Source organism: Lepidochelys kempii, chromosome 4, assembly GCF_965140285.1.
Source record: "Lepidochelys kempii isolate rLepKem1 chromosome 4, rLepKem1.hap1, whole genome shotgun sequence".
NCBI lineage: Eukaryota > Metazoa > Chordata > Testudines > Cheloniidae > Lepidochelys > Lepidochelys kempii.
This window is the reverse complement of record NC_136383.1, coordinates 61,431,391-61,457,155: the sequence shown is the minus strand read 5'-3', so window position 1 is coordinate 61,457,155 and position 25,765 is coordinate 61,431,391. Positions and strand designations below refer to the sequence as shown.

The following is a 25,765-nucleotide window of genomic DNA, read 5'->3' as shown; positions in this document are numbered from 1 at the left end:
CAGTAGACTATGCATGTTTGATGCTCCACAGTTCCATCTTCTTGGTGCTAATTAATTAAATAACTTGCATGGTTGTCAAAACTAATAGAGTGTGCTCTGGTTATAACAGACATTCATATTACTAAGAGTTTCCCTTTTTATTTGCTGGAGCTAGGACATGTGTCTTCTCAGGTGTCTTGGAGTACTTGAGGGCCCCTCAGTGATGTTTAGCTTTCTAATATAAAAGAAGGGTCCCTAGCCTCTGTTTGCCAGAAGCTGGGAATGGGCAACACGGAATGGATCACTTGATGATTACTTGTTCCACTCATTCCCTCCAAAGCACCTGGCATTGACCACTGTCAGAAGACAGGATACTGGGCTAGATGGATCATTAGTCTGACCCACTATGGCTGTTCTTATGTTCTAAGGTAATCAGACAGATGGCCTACCATGGGTTCCTCCCAGCCTTATTGGTTTTATGGTTTCAAGCTGGAAACCTCTTCAAATATTTTTATATGTGGTTTTATATTATCCCTTTCTGTTGAGTTGTCTTTGCTTGTCTCCAAATTCAGATTGTTGTTGTGCTGAAGAAAATTGATAGAATTCTTCCTTGAAGATTTTCCCTCCCAGATTTGTACTGATAAAAATCCACTGCAGCAATGTCCATTTAAAAGTTGTGAAAAGCAGAGTACAGTACGAGATCTTCCTATAAGGATCATTTAGTATGGGAAGTAGAGATGAATTAGGCTTAAATATCCATATGTCAAAATAATTAGGTACATGTAAACATTTGTATCCAATGTGCTGTGAGGTCATTCCCAAAGAAATTTAGAATCTAAACCTGCACCTCTGTTATCACTAAAAGAAAAGGAGTACTTGTGGCACCTTAGAGACTAACCAATTTATTAGAGCATAAGCTTTCGTGAGCTACAGCTCACTTCCTCAGATGCATATCGTGGAAACTGCAGCAGGCTTTATATATACACAGAGAATATGAAACAATACCTACTCCCACCCCACTGTCCTGCTGGTAATAGCTTATCTAAAGTGATCATCAGGTGGGCCATTTCCAGCACAAATCCAGGTTTTCTCACCCTCCACCCCCCCCCCACAAATTCACTCTCCTGCTGGTGATAGCCCATCCAAAGTGACAACTCTTTACACAATGTGCATGACAATCAAGTTGGGCTATTTCCTGCACAAATCCAGGTTTTCTCACATCCCCCCCACCCCCATACACACACAAATTCACTCTCCTGCTGGTAATAGCTCATCCAAACTGACCACTCTTCAAGTTTAAATCCAAGTTAAACCAGAACATCTGGGGCGGGGGGGTAGGAAAAAACAAGAGGAAACAGGCTACCTTGCATAATGACTTAGCCACTCCCAGTCTCTATTTAAGCCTAAATTAATAGTATCCAATTTGCAAATGAATTCCAATTCAGCAGTTTCTCGCTGGAGTCTGGATTTGAAGTTTTTTTGTTTTAAGATAGCGACCTTCATGTCTGTGATTGCGTGACCAGAGAGATTGAAGTGTTCTCCGACTGGTTTATGAATGTTATAATTCTTGACATCTGATTTGTGTCCATTTATTCTTTTACGTAGAGACTGTCCAGTTTGACCAATGTACATGGCAGAGGGGCATTGCTGGCACATGATGGCATATATCACATTGGTGGATGTGCAGGTGAACGAGCCTCTGATAGTGTGGCTGATGTTATTACTGACTTCAATAGGAGCAACGCCTTACAGAGGTTCTGACTTACAAATCAGTCTACGTAAATGTTTACGTTAATTGTTTCTTTCACTATATGAATAAGTACTGAATGTGTTCTTAAGAAGGTTGCCAAAGTGCAGCTTTATAAATTCCTAAAAGGATTTATTCAGCATGAGAAGCTTATTCCAGGACAAAAAATGTATTTGCTTGCCCACAACTCTTGTCTTTATGTTGGAACATTTTACTAGTGACACTGAACTGGCTTTAAACTCTGTGTATAAACATAGCATCCAGGATCAATATGATACAATTAAAAAATTAAACAGATTGTACACTACCATATTATAATGGAATTCATTGATGTAGTTAAGATTGAAAGGCAATATCCATAAAAAACATTTTTAGTTGTTCATGCTCATTTTCCACTTAAAGGAAAAAAAATTTGAAAAGTTTCAGCAAAATCCATCATGCCATTATTTGGCTAAAACCCACAAAAAAAACAAGCATAACCAAAATAAATGCATGTAATGTGTATATATGCATTCACATGCACACTTGCACAAGATAAGTAAACACCTGTCCTCATTTTCTTTCCTTAAAGTGTAAATAGAAAAGAAGAGACATGCTCTGCATCAGAAGCCAAACCCTGGGAGAAAGCATTTCATTTCCAGGAACATATAATATTAATAACCATGGGAAATAAATTTTTGCTTTCAGAAATTATAAATACATAACTCTAACTGACATCAGTGGGAGTTATAAGGGCGTATATGAGTGCAGAATTGAGCCCATTGGAAAACAAAGCTCAAAAGGTTCCCCCTTGCTCGCTGTAATGCATGCATTCTGTCTAGTTACAACACCAAAGTGTCTTACCTTAACTGCTCTTTTCTGAAATGCTTCTTGATTTGTACACAGTCTGCACAGCTGTCAGCTACCTGCTAGACATATGATGCCACAGGCCCTTAGGGTGAAACTTAAAATCCACAAGATGCTCATTTTCAGTTGCCGGAACACTCTGAGGGCATTGTCAATGTATGTAGAAGGAACAGAGCCTATCTAGACCCAATGAGTGATGCCAACCAGCACTATAATGCTGAAACCCTATAGTTTATCATATGTCTGCCAGCTAAGTAATCCTAACCAAGGGAATTTTTTTTCCCAAGACAACCATTATTATGGTAGAACATTGGCACAATAGGCATGAGCTGATTTCAGTCCTTCTGGGCAACTGTGCTATAACGAATTTTAGAAAATGTTTCTTTAGCCAACCCTAGCAATTCCCTTCCACAAAAAAGTGATATCACCACTAGCATAAACTCAATTTCTAGGCAAAATGTCCTTGTTTCCATTTCACAGCAACAAATAGCTGTTTTATTTGTCCCCGTTTGTGATGGTATTGGCTGCCATAGATCTATAGAGCCAGCTACTATATGAGCCTCATTTATTTAGGACCAAATCCTGGGAGCTTTATCTATGTAAAGACTTTAGAATTTGGCTCTTAGACAATTTATACATGTCCTCTTCTTCAGATGTAATCTAATAAGAACCAAAAAATCAGAAACCGTCAGAAGTAACTGTTCATTGCTTCACTTTATTATGGTGACTACAGGCATAGCAACAGAACCAGCTTCATTTGATTGATTGCCAGTCATCATTTTGGCCGTGAACTTGGTTTGGAAATGAATCTATCAACCAGTTACTACGCTGTGTGTGAGAAATCTAAAGAATTCTGCATGTGGAGTAAGAAAGCTAAATTAAAAAACTACCTTCTGGATTCAAGAAAGCACTCAAGCACATGTTTAATTTTAAGTATACGCTCAAATTCTCTGTTGAATCAGGATATTTTATTATAGGTGTTTTAGTCAAAAACGAGTGCTGCCAAAACAAGACAAAAACACACTCAGGTGAATTTTGCCCAACCAATTACAGGGGAAAGAATTTTGCCAGCTTTTTTTTTTTTAAGCATTAAAGACATTTTTCATATTTGAATTTCAAAAATATTTAGTGAATTCCATGATTTTTAATTTTGCTGTAAATATTCATGGAAATGCAGTTTGTCATGCAGGGTACTGGACTAGATGACCCCTCGAGGTCCTTTCCAGACTTCCGATTCTATGATCATTTTCCTCCTTGTCATACAGACAAGTTGGAGAAGCAGCTCCTCCAAGTCTCCTCTCAGTCAGTTTTCATAATCTTTGTGAAAATGTTTTCACAAAGAAAAAAAATCACATTACAGTACATCAGTGCATTCCATCAACTTGTTAATCTACATAATCATAGCAGTAGTGTAGGTTTCCATAACTACTTTGTTTCGATGTGGCAGGAAGCCTTGCGTGCCCCCATGATTCCAATAGTTGTGCTGGTGGGATCTTAACTCCTGATAGGTCACCCATACCAGACAGGTTGTAAGGTAGGAACCAGACTTAATGCAGTCCACTGATCCTCTGGTAGGGGCTTGGGAGTGAGCTAATGACTTCTGTAAAAAACAAAGCCTGCATTCTGCAAGGTATGAAATTAATAAGCATTTATGTTATTTCACCTAACAATTTCTGAACATCATCTCATAAGGATGACCTATTTCTACGACAACCATTTCTATAATCATTGTTTCATAATCCAAATGACCTAACATTTATAATACAAACAAATCTAACAGAAAAAGTTCAAGGAGTCCTGGCAAGAGTTGGTGACATATCAAGCACATAGTTAGACAAGGAAAATAGTAAGATTAAAATTATGTATAAAGACACTAGGGATTTTAGTATTTTTTATCATTCAGCATTAAAGAACACACTGACCTTTCACTATGTGCTTAGAATAACTTTTTTTCTCGCTAATACATTTTCTTTTTCTCTTGGAATAGTTGTGAAATGTATGTGCTAATGGATCTGACATCAAATGCTGCTAGAAAAGAGGGAGACTTATTTTTGCCCTTGAAAACAATCTGGTTATTAAAGATATGCTTTATTCTCTGCAAGACATATCAGCATTTTAGTATATTTTTGTAAAGTAATTTAGGCCCAAATGTTTAAGCACATGAGTAATCTCACTGACTTCAACAGGACTGCTAATAGAAATTATAGATGAGGGAATCATAGACCAGTTAAGCTTAATTTTGGTACCCAGAAAGATAATGGAGAAAATAATCAATTTGTAAGCACCTAGAAGATAATAAGGTGATAAGTAACAGTCAGCATGGATTTGTCAAGAACAAATCATGTCAAATGAACCTTATATCCTTCTTTGATAGAGTAAAAAGCCTTGTGGGAAGTAACAAATGTGAGATATCTCAATTTTAATAAGGATTTTTATGCTGTCTCACATGACCGTCTCATAAACAAACTAGGAAATATAGCCTAGATGAACCTAGTATAAGGTGGGTGCATAACCGTTTGGAAAACCATACACAGAGAATATTTCTGAATGGTTCATTGTCAAACTGGAAGGGTATATCAAGTGAGGTCCCACAGGGATTTGTCCTGGTTCTAGACAATATCTTCATAAATGATTTGGATAATGGCATAAAGAATATTGCTTGCAGACAATACCTAGGTTGGAGATGTTGAAAGCGCTTTGGAGGACAGGATTAGGATTCAAAATGATTTTGTTAAACTGCAGAATGAATAGGATGAAATTCAATAAGGACAAATGCAAAGTATTACACCTAGGATGGACTAATTCATTGCATAAATACAAGATGGGAAATGACTGCCAAGGAAGGAGTACTGCAGAAAAGATCTGAGGGTTATAGTGGATCACAAATTAAATATAAATCAACAATGTACTACTATTGCAGAAAAAGTGAACATCATTCTGGGATGTATTATCAGGAGAGTTGTAAGCAAGACACAAGTAATTCATCCAGTCTGCTCAGCACTGACATGTCCAGTTCTGGGCACCATACTTCAGGGAAAATGGGGACAAATTTGAGAAAGTTCAGAGAAGAACAACAACAAAAATACTAAAGGTATAGACAACACAAACTATTAGGAAAGACTAAAAAAAATGGGTTTGTTTAGTCTGTAGAAGAGAAGACTGAGGAAGGGACATGATAACCATCTTCAAATATTTAATAGGTTGTTATAAAGAGGAGGAGGATCTGTTGTTCTCCTTATCCACTGAGGATGGGACAAGAATTAATGGGCTGAAATTGCAACAAGAGAGATTTAGGTTAGACATTAGAAAAAACTTCCTAACTGTAAGTGTAGTTAAGCACTAGAACAAATTACCGAGGGAGGCTGTGGAATCTCAGTCATTGGAGGTTTTTAAAAACAGGTTAGACAAATACCTGTCAGGAATGGTCTAAATAATACGTAGTCCTGCCTCAGTTCAGGGGATTGGACTAGATGGCAGTGAAGGTCCCTTCCAATCCTATAGTTCTATGATTCTATGAGCTTAAAATTAAATGTATGTTTAAGTGCTTTGTTGGATTAGGGCCTAGGTTTTATTTCATTGCTTATAGATTAAATACTGTTCTGCATGTAGAAGTCAAAGGGAGTTTTCTACTCTGGGCAGCTGTAGGACTGGGGCTTTGGTTTGCTTAGCCAAACCAACTGTGTGCTATATGCGGTGTAGTTGTAGCCGAGTCCACCCCAGGATATGAGAGAGACAAGGTGGGTGAGGTAATATCTTTATTGGACTAACTTCTGTTGGTGAGAGAGACAAGCTGTTGAGCCACACAGAGCTCTTCTTCAGGTCTTGGAAAGGTATTCCCAGTGTCAGAGCAAAATGCAAGGTGGAACAGATTGTTTAGCATAAGTAATTAGCACATATCATAAGGGACCATTCAAGGTATAATGGCCTGGTAACACCTCTGCAGTGATAGGACAAAAAGAGGGAGTAAGTGGGTTACAGACAGTTGTAATAAGCTATAAATCCAATGTCTCTGTTCACTCCATGATTTTTAGTATAAGTTGGTCCAATAAAAGATATTACCTCACCCAACTTGTCTCTCTAATTGTGTGCTATGTCAAAGTACAGTAGAACCTCAGTGTTCCAAACACCTTCTAGTTGTTCTTTCAAAAGTTTACAACTGAACATTGACTTAATACAGCTTTTAAAGTTGACTATACAGACAAAAAATGCTGCTTTTAACCATCTTAATTTAAATGAAACAAGCACAAACAGTTTCTTTACCTTGTCAATTTTTTTTAAACTTTCCTTTTTTTTAGTAGTTTACATTTAACACAGTACTGTACTGTATTTGCCTTTTTTTTCTTTTGTCTCTGCTGCTGCCTGATTGTGTACTTCTATTTCCAAATTAGGTATGCGCTTGACTGGTCTGTTCATAACTCTGGTGTTCGTAACTCTGAGGTTCTACTGTATCATACTTTGTTTTTCTGCAGTTTGTGCAATTGAAATAGATTTCACATGATGTACCAGTCAATTAAGTAGTTACTGAAGATTGTCAAATTAGTGCATTGTGTTTTAATACATTAGTCATGTTTAATGAAATTTCTTTGTTAGTACAGATATACGAAAATCTTGCTTACCAAAAGAGAAAATAAAGTCATATATAGCACATAAGATTTTCTTATTTTTATACCCTGGTGAAAATCTACAGTAAAATAATATATAATAGTCCCAATAAGACAGTACATATTCTGCAAGTGAAAAAAAAAGTGAAGGTGTTTGGTAAGACAACTATAGTGTAAAGTTAAAACGGGTGCACATTATATGCAGTGCATTCAACGGCCTATTCTCCGCTAAATGTAAGGGTAACTAACTTCCATTAACTTTAATGGTAATTGAAGATGCAGATCAAAGCAACTCAATGCATCTTTAAGTCAGTTGCTAGATGAATCACCCAGAAAATGAAAAATCTGTTCTCTTTTCCATCTCAGTGCCTGTTGCATCTAGTGAAATTAAGATAAGGTTTTTGATTCAGTTGTTTATTTTAGTAAGAGCATAGAAATGAACGGATGTACTTTCCTTTAAGAACTATTTCTTATGGCCCCTTGATCTATAGCTTTTTAAAGCTCGAAGCCCTTAACAAAGAATATCTTTGGCAGTATAAAAGGCTTTTTGTTTTTAACTTTTGTTTTCTCGTCTTTTAAAGCAAAGCAGCTTTAGTTAGCTGTCATTTAACTATTTTTTAAGTTAAAAGAGCAGCAATTGGGTTAATCTACTAGGTGGTAGAGGGGTTTGGTGTGTGGGAGGGGATGCAGGCTGGGGATGGGAGTTGGGGTGTGGGAGGGGATGCAGTCTCTGGGTTGGGAGTGTGCACTCTGGGGTGGGGCCAGAAGTGAGGGGTTTGGAGTGCAGGAGGGGGCTCTGGGGTGGGGCATAGGGTTGGGGCATAGGAGGGGATGTGGGGTGCGGATTCTGGGTGGTGCTGACCTCAGGCAGTTCCCAGGAAGCTGCCGGTATCTCCCTCTGTCTCCTAGTGGAGGCATGGCCAGGTGGCTCTGCCTGCTGCCCCTACCTGCAGGCGCTGCCCCGCAGCTCCCATTGGCCGGGAATCATGGCCAAATGGGAGCTGCGTAGTCGGCTGTGGGGTGGGGGCACTGTGCGGAGCAGCCATGGCCATCCCTAAGCTGAGGAGCCAGAGGGAGATGCCAGCAGCTTTCTGGGAGCCATGCGGAGCCGGGCAGGCACCCTGCCTACCCTGCTGCCAGTGGCCAAATGAACTTTTAACAGCCCAGTCAGTGGTGCTGACCGGAGCTGCCAGGGTCCCTTTTTGACCAGATGTTCCAGTCAAAAACCAGATGCCTGGCAACCCTAAACAAGGGGTGGGACCATATATCCTCTTATAGTAATCTTGCCCATTGAGAAGAACTTGAAAGCATATAGTGAAAAATGTAGTTCAAAATGAAACTATTGTCTAATATTTTACTTTTAGTTCCACTAAAATTAGTATTAAAGTTATGTTTAACTGTTCACCTGGCCCATAAATGGTTATGTCCCTCACAATTTGTAAGACAACGGTCACTCACTTGGCAGCAAGCTCAGTCTTTATTATGGGTTTAAATCTGCTCCATTGAAGTCAATGGAAGTTCATTTTCCATTGACTTTAGTGGGAATTAGACCAGAGCCTATGATTTTAAACAAATCCAGATACTAGGCCAAAATCTGTGTTCAGTTACGGTGGTGTAAATTAAAAGTAACTCTCTTTGAAGTCATAGAATTAAGCAAAGTACTGAAGGCAGACATTGGGTCACTGTGGTTGTGTGATTATATATTGATTTATATAGCACTTCTTTAAAACCTCAATATATGATGTTCCAGCCAAGCTACACTTAGCACAGGAACACAATGTGCAGAGCAAAGGCGGCTTTAAATCTGATCCTGGATCCAGCATCTGACATAATTCAGAGCAGCCTTAGGGCGAATATAATGTACACTCAGTTGCTCAGAGCCCCAAGGAGCCTTGTCAGCTTCTGAGAACAGGCAAAACACAGCAGCACTCCAACCATGCCTCTTATGCTAGATGCTGTGAGGGGCGAGTGAGGGTACAGCCATTATATCTGTTCTATCCCACACGGGATTCCCCTGCAGTTGGGGGATGGGAAGGGAGGAGAAGTAGGAGGAACATAGTACCTACTTTGTCTCAGTATAGAAATGTCTGCCTAGTGTTTAATGTTTGTGTTCCTCTATGCATTTAAATAAACCACATTACACCACAACATTTGACTTGCAGTTGGCTAATGCAGGAGACAGTTTCAAGGGCAGGAACAATAAGCTGTTTAAGAAATTGCCATTATTTAAAAACTAAACACAGTTCTTTATTTATAAGGATGGCAGAGAAAAAACATGGCAATGGCGATGATGTTCATCAGCTGCCTCTGAATCAGCCCAGTCTACTTTTCAAAAATGAAAAGAAGGTCCAGTATCTGGTTAAAAAAAATCCTCTCCTGCCCAAATACTTTCTTGTCTTGTTTATGAGTCCTGAGTTCAGGGCATATCAGGGATCGATCATAAAGTGTCAATGAATAAGAACTGTGAAGAGCAGAAACACCAAACCATCCCCGTTGGGCAGGGGAGAGTAATGTCATTCCCCCATCCTTCATTCCCATTCCAGATGAGATAACTGAATCAGAGAGAGAGAGTCACTTAGGAAATTTGCACCAGATATTTAGAATATTCTATAGTGATAAGGACTTTTTACATGCAAATAGAGATAGATTTTGCTTTTGTCTTCTACAATTGGCAGTATGCAAAGACAGGAATAGTAAAAAACATTAAAGAAATTTCTGTTGTTTGGAAAGTAGGCATGATTTCCTATAATTGAAAAGCAGGGTGGGGCAGGTCTTGAGCCAATGGAGAATATACTCTGTGCTGCAGTCCTTGACTAATCCTGTAATCCAATATCTGGAAATTGAAACTAGACAAATTAGGACTGGAAATAAGATATACATTTTTAACAGTGAGAGTAATTAACCATTAGAACAATTTGCCAAGGGTTGTGGTGGATTCTTCATCACTGAAGAAAGATTGGACGTTTTTCTAAACAGAATCATTTTTGGGAAATTCTATGGCCTGTGGCATACAGGAGGTCAGATTACATGTCAGAAAGGTCCCTACTGGCCTTGGAATCTATGAATCCTTCCATTGACCAAAGCAAAAATACCAAGTGATGTAATGCTTTTTACACAGCATGGTATCATGAATTAGTTCTTTCTGCAACCCTTGAAATTGTAAGTCTTCCTATAATAATGTGAATCCAGTTCTAATAAAGAAACTGCTTTCAAGACCAATTATCAGCTAAAGTGTCTTTTCTCAAGTAGAGAATCTTCCATAGATTATAAATAAAAGTATAACTGTTTTTATGGTGCGTTATTCTCCACCCACAGAATACAGGCAATTCCCACTGATGTCATAGAATTGTAGAAGTGTAGGTCTGGAAGGGACCTCAAGAAGTGTTCTAGTCAGTTTCCCCATTCTGAGGCAGGATTAAGTATGCCTAGAACACCCCATTCAGTGGGAGTTACTTGTATTCATTGGTGGGACAATCACTACAAGTACATCTTGGAGGACATGTCCTTTTTCATCATCTTTCATTCAGTCTGTCCAAGACATGCTCTCTCTCTCTCTGTGCATGTATGACTTCTAAGACAACAACGTAGAAGCTGCAGGCAGTTGTCTATGTGGACTCGACTCCCCACAGTTGGCAAAGCAATGTACTCTCTGTTCACATTCAATTCTGTTCAATCGCTGACAACATAAAATATGGTCCCATGTCCATCATACAGGCCATGAACTCTGAGCTGGGTAAGGAAAAGTTCAGCTCCTGAGCATTCTGAGCTCCACAGGGGTAAGATATGGAATTTCAGAGGCTTACATTGCCAAATTTTAGATAAATGGAAAAGTAGGATCTGACTAATGGGTTTTGCAGGCAAGTAATACAGGTATTTATATGGGTCACAGATTGTTTAAAATGCCTCCAGGGAGCTCTTTCTTGTTATTTTTCAAAGCCCCATGATGATTTAATAAAGTGAATGGAATATCAGTATCTTATTTGCTTTTGCTCAATACATTGTTTAGCAGCTTGGTAAACCCAAAGGGGTATGAAATTGCAGATTAACTCAAATTTTTCCCAACAAGAAAATTTAGCAACAATAGTTTAGTAATTCTTGTCAAGACACCCATGTGTATCATTGCTATTAGACTAACACATGTCTTCAGACAGTTGTCATCATACTGATAAGATATGTCATCAGCCTACAACATGGGAGTTTAAAGTTACTCGTGTAACCGGATTCTTCTGGCTACACTGCTGAATATCATTCCATAGAAATCAGTCTTATTGGAGACAGCTCATAGAAGGAAAACAGGTTAATACCTAGATTGTATTCCCAGATGATAAGCTTTCTGGCTCATGAGAATTCTACTTGAACAATGGTTACTTTTGTTCTTTCAATGACATTATGAATAGTTTTTATTGTTTCTTTTGCTTCAGTAGCCATTCTTCCTTGATTTCTCCACTCCTAAATGATTCTTCTGCTTCAGATAATTCACTAGGCATTTTTACTTAGTGTGAGGAATAGTTTTAGCTGGATATATTTAAGATGGATTGCATATTGTGTCAAAATCTATGTGTCCCACCAATTTCACATTTCCATGAGGCATTTAGTATACTCTTAGCTTTGATCCAGAGAGATCATCTTTCCTTGACAGTTTCTCATTTCTGTGCAGAACAAGGGATAAATGATACAAGAGGCTCCAACTGGTGACAAGAAATTTCCATATGGAAATTACATCTCACTTCAATGCTTTTAAGTCATGAAGGTCAACATTTTTTCAAATATTTCAAAGCCAGAAAGGATCACTGTGATCATGTAGGCCATAGAACCTCCCAGAATAATTACTGCAGCATGTATCTTTTAGAAAAATATCCAATCTTGATTGAAAATTCCTAGTGTTGGAGAATCCACCATGACCCTTGGTAAGCTTTTCCAATGGTTAATTATTCACTATTAAATATATATATATGTTTTATTTCCAGCCTGAATTTGCCTAGCTTCAACTTCCAGCCACAGGATCCCGTTATATCTTTCTCTGCTAAATTGAAGAGCCCCCTTATCAAGTATTTGCTGCCATGTAGGCATAGACTAATCAAGTTACCCCTTAACCTTATCTTTGTTAAACTAAATAGATCAGGTTCCCTGAGTCTATCACTATAATACATGTTTTGCAATGCTTTAGTCATTCCCATGGTCCTTCTCTGAATCCTCTCCAATTTTTCATCATCGTTCTTGAATTGTTGACACCAGAAATGGACACAGTATTCCAGAAGCGGTCACATCAATCTCAGATAGAGAGGTAAAAAAATAACCTCTCTACTTGAGATTCCCCTGTTGAGGCATACAAAAATCACATTAGCCCTTTTAGCCAGAGAGTCACACTTGAAGCTTATAAAAAACGACTTGTGGCACCTTAGAGACTAAAAAACTTATTTGGGCATAAGCTTTCATGGGCTAAAACCCACTTCATTGGATGCATGCAGTGGAAAATACAGTAGGAAGATATATATACACAGAGAACATGAAAAAATGGGTGTTGCCATACCAACTGTAACAAGACTAGTCAATTAAAGGTGGGCTATTATCAGCTGGAGAAAAAAAAATTTTGTAGTGATTATCAGGATGGCCCATTTCAAACAGTTGAAATGTTCAGCTGATTATCCACCACAACTCCCAAATCTTTTTCAGAGTCACTGCTTCCCAGGATAGTAAGTATAGCCTACATTATTTGCTCCTGGATATATAAATTTAGCCATATTAAAACAACTTATTTGCTTGCTCCAGTCTATCAAGTGATCCAGATAGCTCTGAATCAGTGACCTGTCCTCTTCATTATTTACTATATCCTCAATTTTTATGTAAGCTGTAAACTTTATCAGTGATATTTTTTTCCAGGTAATTGATAAAAATGTTAAATAGCATAGAGCAAAGAACCAATCGGAGGGTCTTCCCTAGAAACACCCCCTCTCAAAGATAATTCCCCATTTACAATTACATTAAGACCTATCAATTGTCTAGTATATAATTTATTTAATGTGTGCCATGTTAATTTTATTTCATTCTAGAGTTGTTAATCAAAATAGTACTAAGTCAAATACCTTACAGAAGTCTAAGCAGAGACATAGACTTTCTAGCGAGCTGGGGAGTGCTTGACTCCCACTCTGTCCCTTCCCCCAAGGCCCCACTCTGCCTTGCCTCTCCCTGCCTTGTTCAGTCCCCCCCGAGCGTTCGCTGTTCTTGCCGCTCCCCCACCCCTCCAGCACCTCCTGCAGGCCTCAGAACAGCTGATTGTGGCGGGTGGGAGGCACTGGAAGGGAGGAGGAGGCACTGATCCGTGGGGCCACCGACTAGCTGGAGGCACTGGGGGGAGAGGGAGGAGCTGATCGGGGAGGCTGCCGGTGGGTGCTCAGCACCCACCATTTTCCCCCCTGTAGGTGCTCCAGCTCCGAAGCACCCATGGAGTCAGCGCTCATGAGTCTAAGTTTATTATGTTAACTATTACCATTATCAACCAAACTTGTAATCTCATCAAAAACAGATATCAAGTCTGTTTGACAGGATCTATTTTCCATAAACCCATGTTTATTAGGATAAATTATATTACCCTCCTTTAATTCTTTATTAATAGAGTCCAGTATCAGCTGCTCCATTATCTTTCCTGGGACCAACATCAGACTGACAGACCTATAATTACCTATGTCATCCCATTTACCCTTTAAAAAGGAAACAACACTGGCACAGTTAGTTTTCTTCCAGTCTTCTGGAACTTTCCAGTTGTTCCAAGACTTACTGAAAATCATTATTACTGGTTCAGCAAGCTCCTCCGCCAACCCTTTCAAAACTCTTCGCCATAAATTATCTGAACCTGCTGACTGATAAATGTCTAACTTTAATAGCTGCTGTTTAATATGATCCTTAGTTACTATTGGAGTGGAAAATATATCATCTGTTTCCCACCCCCCACTACAGAACAGAAATTTATTGAACACTACCTTTTCTGATTATTGATAATTCTACCATTTCCATCTGGGAGTGGATTGATAGAATTGTTATGATTCTTTTTGTTCCTAATATACTTTTAAAACTCCTTTATGTCCTTAACTCTCCTGGCCACAGATGTGCTTGTGTCCCTTTGCTTCCCATATCAATTTTCTGCAGTTCTGGGTTTCTGATTTATATTTCTTACTGTTGACTTCTTTCTTCAATTTGTGTGTATATTATTTGAGATTATGTAATTATATAAATACATACCTTCAGTTCCCTTTTAAACCAGGTGAGTTTTTTTTAAACCAGTATGGTGCTGTCAAGGTTCCTTCCCCACTCTGAACTCTGGAGTACAGATGTGGGGACTGCATGAAAACCTCCTAAGCTTACTTTTACCAGCTTAGGTTAAAACTTCCCCAAGGTACAAACAATTTTACCCTTTGCTCTTGGACTTCCACTGCCAACACCAAACTTTATCTGGGTTCCTGAGAAACCATTGTTTGGAAACTTCTTTCCCCCCAAAATCCTCCCAACCCTTGCACCCCACTTCATGGGGAAGGTTTGGTAAAAATCCTGACCAATTTGCATAGGTGACCACAGACCCAAACCCTTGGATCTTAGAACAATGAAAAAGCATTCAGTTTCCTTACAAGAAGGCTTTTAATAGAAGTAAAAAAGAATCACCTCTGTAAAATCAGGATGGTAAATACCTACAGGGTAATTAGATTCAAAACATAGAGAATCCCTCTAGGCAAAACCTTAAGTTACAAAAAAGACACACAGACAGGAATATTCATGCTATTCAGCACAGCTATTTTCTCAGCCATTTAAAGAAATCATAATCTAACACATACCTAGCTAGATTACTTACTAAGTTCTAAGACTCCATTCCTGTTCTGTCCCCAGCAAAAGCATCACACAGACAGACACAGACCCTTTGTTTTTCTCCCTCCTCCCAGCTTTTGAAAGTATCTTGTCTCCTCATTGGTCATTTTGGTCAGGTGCCAGCGAGGTTACCTTTAGCTTCTTAACCCTTTACAGGTGACAGGATTTTTCCTCTGGCCAGGAGGGATTTTAAAGGGGTTTACACTTCCCTTTATATTTATGACAGGTGCTCTCTCTGTTGTGGCTTTTGGGGCATCTAGTAAAGGGTTCTTAAAGGATTCCCAATTACCATTCACATTTTTCTGATTAAGTTCTTCCTTCCAGCTGATCTGGCTCATAATTGTTGTCAGCTTTGTGAAACTGGCCCTTTTAAAGCACCAAGTGTATATTGCTGTTTTGGACCTTATTCTGCTTGTACATTATAAATGCGATCAAGTTATAATCACTTCTAATGAAGCAACCATTAATTTTTAATTCTGTGATCAGCTCCTCTGTCAGGACAAAATCTAATATAGAAGATTCCTGTGGTGGATGCAATACTTTTTGAATAAGGAAACTGTCATCTACAATATTTATAAATTCCAAGTATCTTTTAGTACTGGGAGTATGAGACCTCCAGCATATGACACTCAATTCATGTGCCCCATGGGCATGCAGCTTTTCTCCCCTTGTACATACATAGTGGTGTAAGGAGCTGGTCATCCCATTCCCTAGCCTGTTGCAGACACCAACTAATACTCCATCTTCTGCTTTTATCTGTTACGATATTGATCCATAAGCATTCAAGAGCATCTTCTTCTGGTTTGCCAGTGACTCAGATACCATTTTTGACATTCAGGCCTTTTGCCTATCATTCCTTCCTAAATAGGTTAGAAACATTGATTTTAACATGCTAATCGTGAGAATCATTCCATCTGGATTCTGTAAAACCAACTAGATCAAATTTATGCTCATAAATGAGCACTTCTGATTCTTCTCTTTTGTTAGCTAGGCTCCTACCATTGGATAGGCAATTAAAGAATTTCTTCTCTTCATGTCATATTGTTCCATGATTAATGTTTTTCTCAGGATCTCAATTTGCAGCTAAATGAGTACTCATATCTTTCTTTTTTTTACCTTCCCCTTCCATTATTAGTTTAATGCTCTGACAATTCTAGCCAGCCTGTCCCCAATGAAGCTGGTTCCCTTTCTGCTGAGGTGAAGGTTATCCAAGCAATACAGTCTCCATTTCTTATAGAACTTTGGTTCTCAAACTTCTGTACTGGTGTCCCCTTTCACATAGCAAGCCTCTGAGTGCGACCCCCCCCCTTATAAATTAAAAACACGTTTTATATATTTAACACCATTATAAATATGGGAGCCAAAGCGGGGTTTGGGGTGGAGGCTGACAGCTTGCAACCCCGCCCCCCCATGTAATAACCTCATGACCCCCTGAAGGATCCCAACCCCCAGTTTGAGAACCCCTGTTATAGGTGGGCCACAAAACCACAACCCTCCATCCTGCGTACATCATTTACCTAGATAGCAGTTTACTTCTAGAATCTTCTACCTTCTGATTTCAAAGACTATTTAGATATTATTATTCTTCAGCACACGTCTGAGTTTCCTGAAGTCATCTATTATCTGTGAGAAATCCTGTGATGCAATGTCATTAGTGCAGATATGAACCATTGCCAATGGATCCTTACCCATCCAACTTCAGAAGCCAATATTGCCAAACCTATTAGTTGGGGGGGGGGGCGTGGGGGCGGATGTAAGGAAAGGCATTAGCCACATATCTTCCATTAAAATAATTTTTACCATTGAAAGTGCATGGTTATGTCCCAATAGCATATGAAGTCTCATCCTTTCAGACAATGTATTTTGTTTCCCTCTATTTGAAGGGCCACAACTTCTGGAGAGTACCTTCTCTTGAGATGGTACTCTTTTCAAAGTTGTTTTGTCCATATGTTCCTAGAAAGCTTTATTGATCAAAGATCACATCAACATGTCCTTGGTTATCAGAGCTTCAAATTCAATTGGGATTGTTCATTTGTTAAACTGTGAACTAGAGAAAATCTTCAGACACAAGCACTGTAGACATCTCCATTGTCAGTAATCTTTAAGCTGAAGAAACTGTTAGTGAGATGAAAATACGAACTCTTGGACTTTTTATTAAATTGGAGGCTAGTTCTGTGACCTTTCTTCAACAATGACAGAGTAAGAAGTCTGTCCTAGGGGTCATTATTTATTAGTCTTTGGTATGGTGCCAAGCATAATTTTTGATATGAGCTGAAATGTGCTGCTGGACTTTTGGGAATTGTACTCATGTGCTTAAGATGCATGAGTGCCTGGGGAATGTTATGGAGGGAGAAGGTTATAAGATTTGAAAAATCGTTCCCCAACAAAGTTCCACCATTGCTGACTGAAATTACAAATATTCTTGAAACTATGTAGGTAAAGGAATGTAAAATTACCTTTTTTCTTTTCTTTTCTTTTTTTTTAAGGTTACTGAATTTGTAAATTGATGCATATTTTTCAGCATGATTACACATATTTTGAGTGTCTCTGGATTAAGTTTAGAAGTGTGAGCAACAAGAGTGATGTAGTGGTGGGAGTCTGCTATAGACCACCAGACCAGGGGGATGAGGTAGATGAGGCTTTCTTCCGGCAACTCGCAGAAGCTACTAGATCACACGCCCTCGTTCTCATGGGTGACTTTAATCTTCCTGATATCTGCTGGGAGAGCACTACAGCGGTTCATAGACAATCCAGGAAGTTTTTGGAAAGCGTAGGGGACAATTTCCTGGTACAAGTGCTAGAGGAGCCAACTGGGGGGGAGCTTTTCTTGACCTGCTGCTCACAAACCGGGAAGAATTAGTGGGGGAAGCAAAAGTGGATGGGAATCTGGGAGGCAGTGACCATGAGTTGGTTGAGTTCAGGATCCTGACACAGGGAAGAAAGGTAAGCAGCAGGATACGGACCCTGGACTTCAGGAAAGCAGACTTCGACTCCCTCAGGGAATGGATGGGTAGGATCCCCTGGGGGACTAACATGAAGGGGAAAGGAGTCCAGGAGAGCTGGCTGTATTTCAAGGAATCCCTGTTGAGGTTACAGGGACAAACCATCCCGATGAGTCGAAAGAATAGTAAATATGGCAGGCGACCAGCTTGGCTTAACGGTGAAATCCTAGCGGATCTTAAACATAAAAAAGAAGCTTACAAGAAGTGGAAGGTTGGACATATGACCAGGGAAGAGTATAAAAATAGTGCTCGGGCATGTAGGAATGAAATCCGTAGGGCCAAATCGCACGTGGAGCTGCAGCTAGCAAGAGATGTCAAGAGTAACAAGAAGGGTTTCTTCAGGTATGTTGGCAACAAGAAGAAAGCCAAGGAAAGTGTGGGCCCCTTACTGAATGAGGGAGGCAACCTAGTGACAGACGATGTGGAAAAAGCTAATGTACTCAATGCTTTTTTTGCCTCTGTCTTCACTAACAAGGTCAGCTTCCAGACTGCTGCACTGGGCATCACAACATGGGGAGTAGATGGCCAGCCCTCTGTGGAGAAAGAGGTGGTTAGGGACTATTTAGAAAAGCTGGACGTGCACAAGTCCATGGGGCCGGACGAGTTGCATCCGAGAGTGCTAAAGGAAATGGTGGCTGTGATTGCAGAGCCATTGGCCATTATCTTTGAAAACTCGTGGCGAACGGGGGAAGTCCCAGATGACTGGAAAAAGGCTAATGTAGTGCCAATCTTTAAAAAAGGGAAGGAGGAGGATCCTGGGAACTACAGGCCAGTCAGCCTCACCTCAGTCCCCGGAAAAATCATGGAGCAGGAATCAATCCTGAAGCACTTACATGAGAGGAAAGTGATCAGGAACAGTCAGCATGGATTCACCAAGGGAAGGTCATGCCTGACTAATCTAATCGCTTTCTATGATGAGATTACTGGTTCTGTGGATGAAGGGAAAGCAGTGGATGTATTGTTTCTTGACTTTAGCAAAGCTTTTGACACAGTCTCCCACAGTATTCTTGTCAGCAAGTTAAAGAAGGGCTGGATGAATGCACTATAAAGGTGGGTAGAAAGTTGGCTAGATTATCGGGCTCAATGGGTAGTGATCAATGGCTCCATGTCTAGTTGGCAGCCGGTGTCAAGTGGAGTGCCCCAGGGGTCGGTCCTGGGGCCAGTTTTGTTCAATATCTTCATAAATGATCTGGAGGATGGTGTGGATTGCACTCTCAGCAAATTTGCGGATGATACTAAACTAGGAGGAGTGGTAGATACGCTGGAGGGCAGGGATAGGATACAGAAGGACCTAGACAAATTGGAGGATTGGGCCAAAAGAAATCTGATGAGGTTCAATAAGGATAAGTGCAGGGTCCTGCACTTAGGACAGAAGAACCCAATGCACAGCTACAGACTAGGGACCAAATGGCTAGGCAGCAGTTCTGCGGAAAAGGACCTAGGGGTGACAGTGGACGAGAAGCTGGATATGAGTCAGCAGTGTGCCCTTGTTGCCAAGGCGGCCAATGGCATTTTGGGTTGTATAAGTAGGGGCATAGCGAACAGATCGAGGGACGTGATCGTTCCCCTCTATTCGACATTGGTGAGGCCTCATCTGGAGTACTGTGTCCAGTTTTGGGCCCCACACTACAAGAAGGATGTGGATAAATTGGAGAGAGTCCAGCAAAGGGCAACAAAAATTATTAGGAGTCTGGAACACATGAGTTATGAGGAGAGGCTGAGGGAACTGGGATTGTTTAGTCTGCAGAAGAGAAGAATGAGGAGGGATTTGATAGCTGCTTTCAACTACCTGAGAAGTGGTTCCAGAGAGGATGGTTCTAGACTATTCTCAGTGGTAGAAGAGGACAGGACAAGGAGTAATGGTCTCAAGTTGCAGTGGGGGAGGTTTAGGTTGGATATTAGGAAAAACTTTTTCACTAGGAGGGTGGTGAAACACTGGAATGCGTTACCTAGGGAGGTGGTAGAATCTCCTCCCTTAGAAGTTTTTAAGGTCAGGCTTGACAAAGCCCTGGCTGGGATGATTTAATTGGGGATTGGTCCTGCTTTGAGCAGGGGGTTGGACTAGATGACCTTCTGAGGTCCCTTCCAACCCTGATATTCTATGATTCTATGATATGCATGGCATTCTTTGCTTTCTGGTTGTAAAAGAAAGGTGACTGATCCAGGCCCCTTGCCTCATACAGAGGCAACAAACACAGAGCCCACAGAATCCTCACAAAAGATCACCATATAAGCTACAAACAAACAAGGATTGCTCAAAAATACCAATTGCTCAACATACCCAAAATTGCCAGCATCAGTTTCCTCTTTAGGCAACTCACTTTATAACCTTCCCAACCCTCCAGCAATATCCTGATCGACAAAGCTCTCTGACAGTTTTGTGACAAAAAAACAAAAATTCTTGCATTGGTTTTAATGATTTTTTTTTCTTAAAACAGTCAATTTTTACATAGAATTCAGAATACAAATTTGCAAAAGCAAGGAAGCTCATCCTGGGGGAGGAAAGAGGGTGAGTAAGCCAGGCTGCACTGGTCTCTTTAAACCATTATCTTGAAATGAAGTTAGTAAACCAGATTTTCAAATAACCAGTGGACCTTCCTTTTTCCAAAAGGGTTAAAATGGTGTTGCAGAATTGGAAATTCTGTTAATAAAAATTTGCTTCTACACCATCTCAGTGGCATAGAGCTATGAAAAAGGTTTTGCAGAGAAAAGAATACCAAATTATTCACTGAAATATGAAACACAGTAGTTTATCCTCTAATTAAAATAAAAATTTGATCTATTTAGTAAGTGTCTTACTATGGATTCTTGTGATTAATCTACCTAAGCTACTCAGGAAAACCTGTACAAGCAATTTGGTAGATAAGAATAAACACAAGAAAAATGTTAGAAAATAAAACATTCTGTGTAAGTGTAACATTGCAAATAGTATTTTGAAATGTAATTAAGTTAGTGTGCATAGACAAGATTCAACAAGAAATTAGTCATGTATTAGAGCTACTAAAACCCCAGTCCTGACTCCAGTGAGACTATTTATGGGAGAAAGTTTAAGCATGTGTTACTGTTTGAAGTATCAAGCTGTCAGTCTGCAACAATCAGGGTCCAGTCTTGCCCCCATTAGAGTCATAGCTAATGCATGAAGGAGACCCTGAATTTAACAAACAAGCATGTGCAGGGTTTTAAGGATTGGACAAGGCCATTCTTTTAACTTCCAGTACCATCGTTATGAAATAGGATCACTGAAAGCCATAAAGATCTTTAGCAATTCTTCTCAGCAAGGTTTGTCTCATCTTATATTTGCACAGCACCTTGCACAATTGGGCCCGGATTTTGATCAGGGCTTTTAGGAACACAGCAATACAAACAGTACTTTCAGACCTAGACATATGTTAGGCCTTAAAAAATGTGCAGGGAAAGAAATAAAACAAGCCTTAAAGCTATAGCTGTTTATAAAATAACTATTTTCAATTAAAAGTCTTGAAAGAAACAAATATTCTTCATTTTTTAAAAATGTGAAAATTTTTTTAAAAAATAAACAGAAAAACAAAAAACTTATTTCCACCACCACTTGAATTTCTTTTCAGTTTATCATAGAAGAGTTTTTTTTTTTAATGGCCATTTTTCATTGAAATTTTTTCAGCCAAATTTTTTATAAATGAATTACTGTTATTATTTTCATTATTACTATTTGTATTGCAGTAGCCCAGTCATGGACCGGACCCCATTTTGGTAGAAGGCTGTGTAAATCGTATGAGGAGACGGTCCCTTCCCTAAAGACTTGCATTCTATTTGGGATCGGCAGTGCTTTTGAGGTTATTCCCTTTGTTGGCAACAGTGAGAGCACCATCTCAGCATGGGCTTCAGGCAGGGCTCAGGAGCAGTATGGCTGCTGCAGTACCTAGCTGCAAAGTGCAGAATATTCTCCCCCTGCATCTGACCAGCTCCAGGCACGAGCAAAGCAAGCATGTGCTTGAAGCAGCACAATTCCAGGGCCGGCATTCCGGCCATCCATTTTTTTTTAAAAAAAAACACACCTTGGGCAGTTGCGCTCTTGGAGCTCAGGATGGCAAATTTTTTGCCTGGGGCAGCAAAAAACCTAGAGCCGGCCCTGGGAGGTTGGATAGGGTGGGGTCCTGGGGGGGGCAGCTAAGGGACAAGAGCAGGGGCAGGGGGTTGGATGGGTGGTGGGTTCTGAGGGGGCAGTCAGGGGACAGGAAGTGGGAGGAGGCAGATGGGGGGCAGGATCCAGACTGTTTGGGGAGGCACAGCCTTCCCTACCCAGCCCACCAGACAGTTTTGGAACCCTGATGTGGCCCTCAGGCGAAAAAGTTTGCCCACCTCTGCCTTACAAGTTGATAGTGTTGCAAGAACTAGGGTACCAGCACTATGATTATGCTTGCCTACTGCATGGATACAGAGGCAGGTGAACTTGATGGGGTTCCTTGTGTCCTGCACCCTACTTACACACACACAGTAACTAATGGCATAGTTTGGTCCTAAATGACCTATACTCTGCTATAGGATTTCATCCCAAACTTATCAGTGCACATTTCCTACTTCATTCAAAATTAGGAGACACCTTTTGCACACAAGAATCTTGAAAATAGGCTCCAAAGTTTTCCCCTGTATGTTTTTTGAATAATGTCAGCTCCCCATTTAGACACCAGTAGACAGAGGAGTAATACTGAAATGCTTCAGAAAGGCAGTGAAGCACCCTTCCCAGTCACTACTATGGAAGGATGTTGCGGTTCAATGACAAGACAGGACAAGGCTTTAAGCAAGCAAGCAAGCTGGTCTGCTAACGGGCTTCTGCCTGTCAGCTTTCCATCCTCCCTTTTATTTCTCTCCCTCCTGCGCATTACATACTCCGACCGCAAAAGGCATCAACAAAGGAAATAATATGACTTTGATTAATATTCTTATTTACCAGCCTCTATCTACTACAGTCCTTGTTCTCAGGCCTTGAGCCCAGTCCAAGGAAGCTTCCCACAGTTCATGTCCTCTGGGTGACTTCCCATGGTCCATGTCCTTGGACGGAGCAGAGTGTGCACTGCTCCTACACAACACTCAGGGTGTGCCCTGAATGTTTCCAGGTGCATGAACTCTACATGAACCCTTCAGAAGGAACTAGGTCAGAGAAAAGACTGAAAAGTTCAAGTGTCCTATTAATGACTGGGTAAACTTTTCAAGAGGGCCTACATGCAATAAATGGAAGAAAAGTGACAGTTTTTGTGTGTGTGCGTCTGTTTCAATGTAACTATTGAACTAGGGGCTAACTTCATTCCTGAAGCCTAGTGCCTCCAATACAATTTTGTTAGCTCTGACAATATTTTCATCTGCTAATTTCAGCTATTCCATAGCAACCCCTTCCACACTGAAGTGTTCACTCCCTTAGAGGGAATCATCCAGCCAGTGATTGATGGCATACTTGATGTCATAATAACTACTTAAATGAAGAATAATTTAATTTTAAATGAAATTTAATTAAATTTGGATGGAAGATGTTTGTTCATATCCCCTAGGCTGCTCTAAAGACCTCAATTAATGACCCTGAAATTCAGAACAAGAAACATTGCTTGACCCTAAAAATGTATCCATTATTTTTTTCTACCAGTTTGAAATTTAGCAAATGAAAACTACAGTGCATGGACAGTAACTAAGAAAAAAATTGTTTGGTATACTTCAGATTGCCTTTAACACAAAATCATTCATGTATAGTCATTTTGTAACATTCTCTACAGTATGCCATGTATTTACAAAATCAGAACTTGAATTAGCTTACACACATTCAAATAAGTGGAAAAAATTCTGGTTGGCAAAGCTAAAATGATGGAGTAAAGATAAAAAAACCTATCTACTAACGTGATCTACAGCTTCCATGGCCTCTACAGGCACGCAAAAACATTTGTTTTCAATTGATTGCTGCTGGACTGATCTTTTCTTTGTCTGGATTCCATTTTTTAATGTCCAATACTTCTCCTAAAATATATTCAAGCTTGAGTTGTTATTTTTACAGAAAAGTATCAACTTTGAATCAGCATTTAATTAAATCAATTGGCACAATCCTGTTAAAAAGAAATCAGTGGCTTGATCTGGCCTATTGTGTGTTTAGTTTGATGTAATATGCCAATTCTAGATGTGGAAAGTAAGTTTTGTGGGGGGAAAAAATCCTGAAGCAAAGTTACTAATGAAGTTATCATTTGCACTCAGTTGCATTGGCCCCAATTGCACTCCCATGCAAGTCATTAGAATGTTTATAGTTGATTCTGGTGGGACCAATACAGGGTCCTACCTCCTACTTAGAAACAGTGGGTATCTAATTTATGGAGTTTGAGAACACAAAATGAAAACCATGCTGTTAATATCTTACGGAGTTTTAGAATTTAGAAGGGCAACAAAAATGATTAGGGGACTGGAACACATGAGTTATGAGGAGAGGCTGAGGGAGCTGGGATTGTTTAGCCTGCAGAAGAGAAGAATGAGGGGGGATTTGATAGCTGCTTTCAACTACCTGAAAGGGGGTTCCAAAGAGGATGGCTCTAGACTGTTCTCAATGGTAGCAGATGACAGAACGAGGAGTAATGGTCTCAAGTTGCAGTGGGGGAGGTTTAGATTGGATATTAGGAAAAACTTTTTCACTAAGAGGGTGGTGAAACACTGGAATGCGTTACCTAGGGAGGTGGTAGAATCTCCTTCCTTAGAGGTTTTTAAGGTCAGGCTTGACAAAGCCCTGGCTGGGATGATTTAACTGGGAATTGGTCCTGCTTCGAGCAGGGGGTTGGACTAGATGACCTTCTGGGGTCCCTTCCAACCCTGATATTCTATGATTCTATGATTCTAATTACAGATACTCTTAATTTTTTTTCTAACTTTCCTTCCTTTCCTTCCATAGATATGAGATCAGCAGTAGATGAAGTGTGGATTGAGTTGGAATAGAAACCTGTACTTTAAAAAACTCAAAAACCATTTGTCTTTTGACCTTAAAAGTTTCTTTTTGACTCTTCAGTTTTGATAACCTATTGCAAACTTCCTGCCTACCTGCCACTTCTGATTGTAGCTTTTCCACACATCTAAGGTATGAGATTCCAGCCCTGAGAAGCTGACAATATGATGGTGGTGAAATCAAGGGGGAGAAAAAAAAAACAAGCTCTTGTTCAGACTGGAAGTATCTGTAGCTAAGAATGATAAAGAGCCCTCTGGTGCCACTTCTGTCATCAACATTCTTATTCCTTTCTATTGTATGCCAGTGCTATGGGATTTTATTGTGAGTACGGGGCTTCTAAATAAAATAAAATAGATGGGCCAACACAAACCTCAAAGAGTCAGGAAAGGTTTTCCTTGCAGACTAAACATAATGGGAACAAACAGGAGAAAACAAGAAGTTGATATATCAAGTGCTGTATAATGATTGTCAAACAGCCTTTCTGTCAATGTTATTTAATTTAAAACTTTATTTTGTCCTAGGAATCATTTATAAGCTTCTTTTTTTGTTGTTGTAGATATTGGTTTAGAAGTGACTTTTAAGTGCATAAGAAACAATGAAGAGATACAAAAGTCTGAGTGTTTGCTTGATCCCCATACTGACTGATTTTGAATAGCAGAACTCCCACTCAATAGGAACAGTACTGGGTGCTTAGCATTCAACTGCGTACCTCAGAATGTATCTAAATTAAGTGCCAGCTACTGAGTATGTACCAAATGATTCTGCAAAAATTCTCATTGGCCAGAAAACACAG

General features: G+C 39.8%; 1 long non-coding RNA gene across 1 annotated transcript in view; it reads left to right on the top strand.

Annotated features, from left to right (window-relative positions):
* LOC140910482 (uncharacterized) overlaps positions 1-25,057 on the top strand; it is a 126,197-nt gene extending 101,140 nt beyond the window's left edge. The window contains exon 4 of the long non-coding RNA XR_012158605.2: positions 24,922-25,057. This is a non-coding gene — a long non-coding RNA (uncharacterized LOC140910482). The remainder of the gene's footprint in view (positions 1-24,921) is intronic.
* Positions 25,058-25,765: the final 708 nt, after the last annotated feature.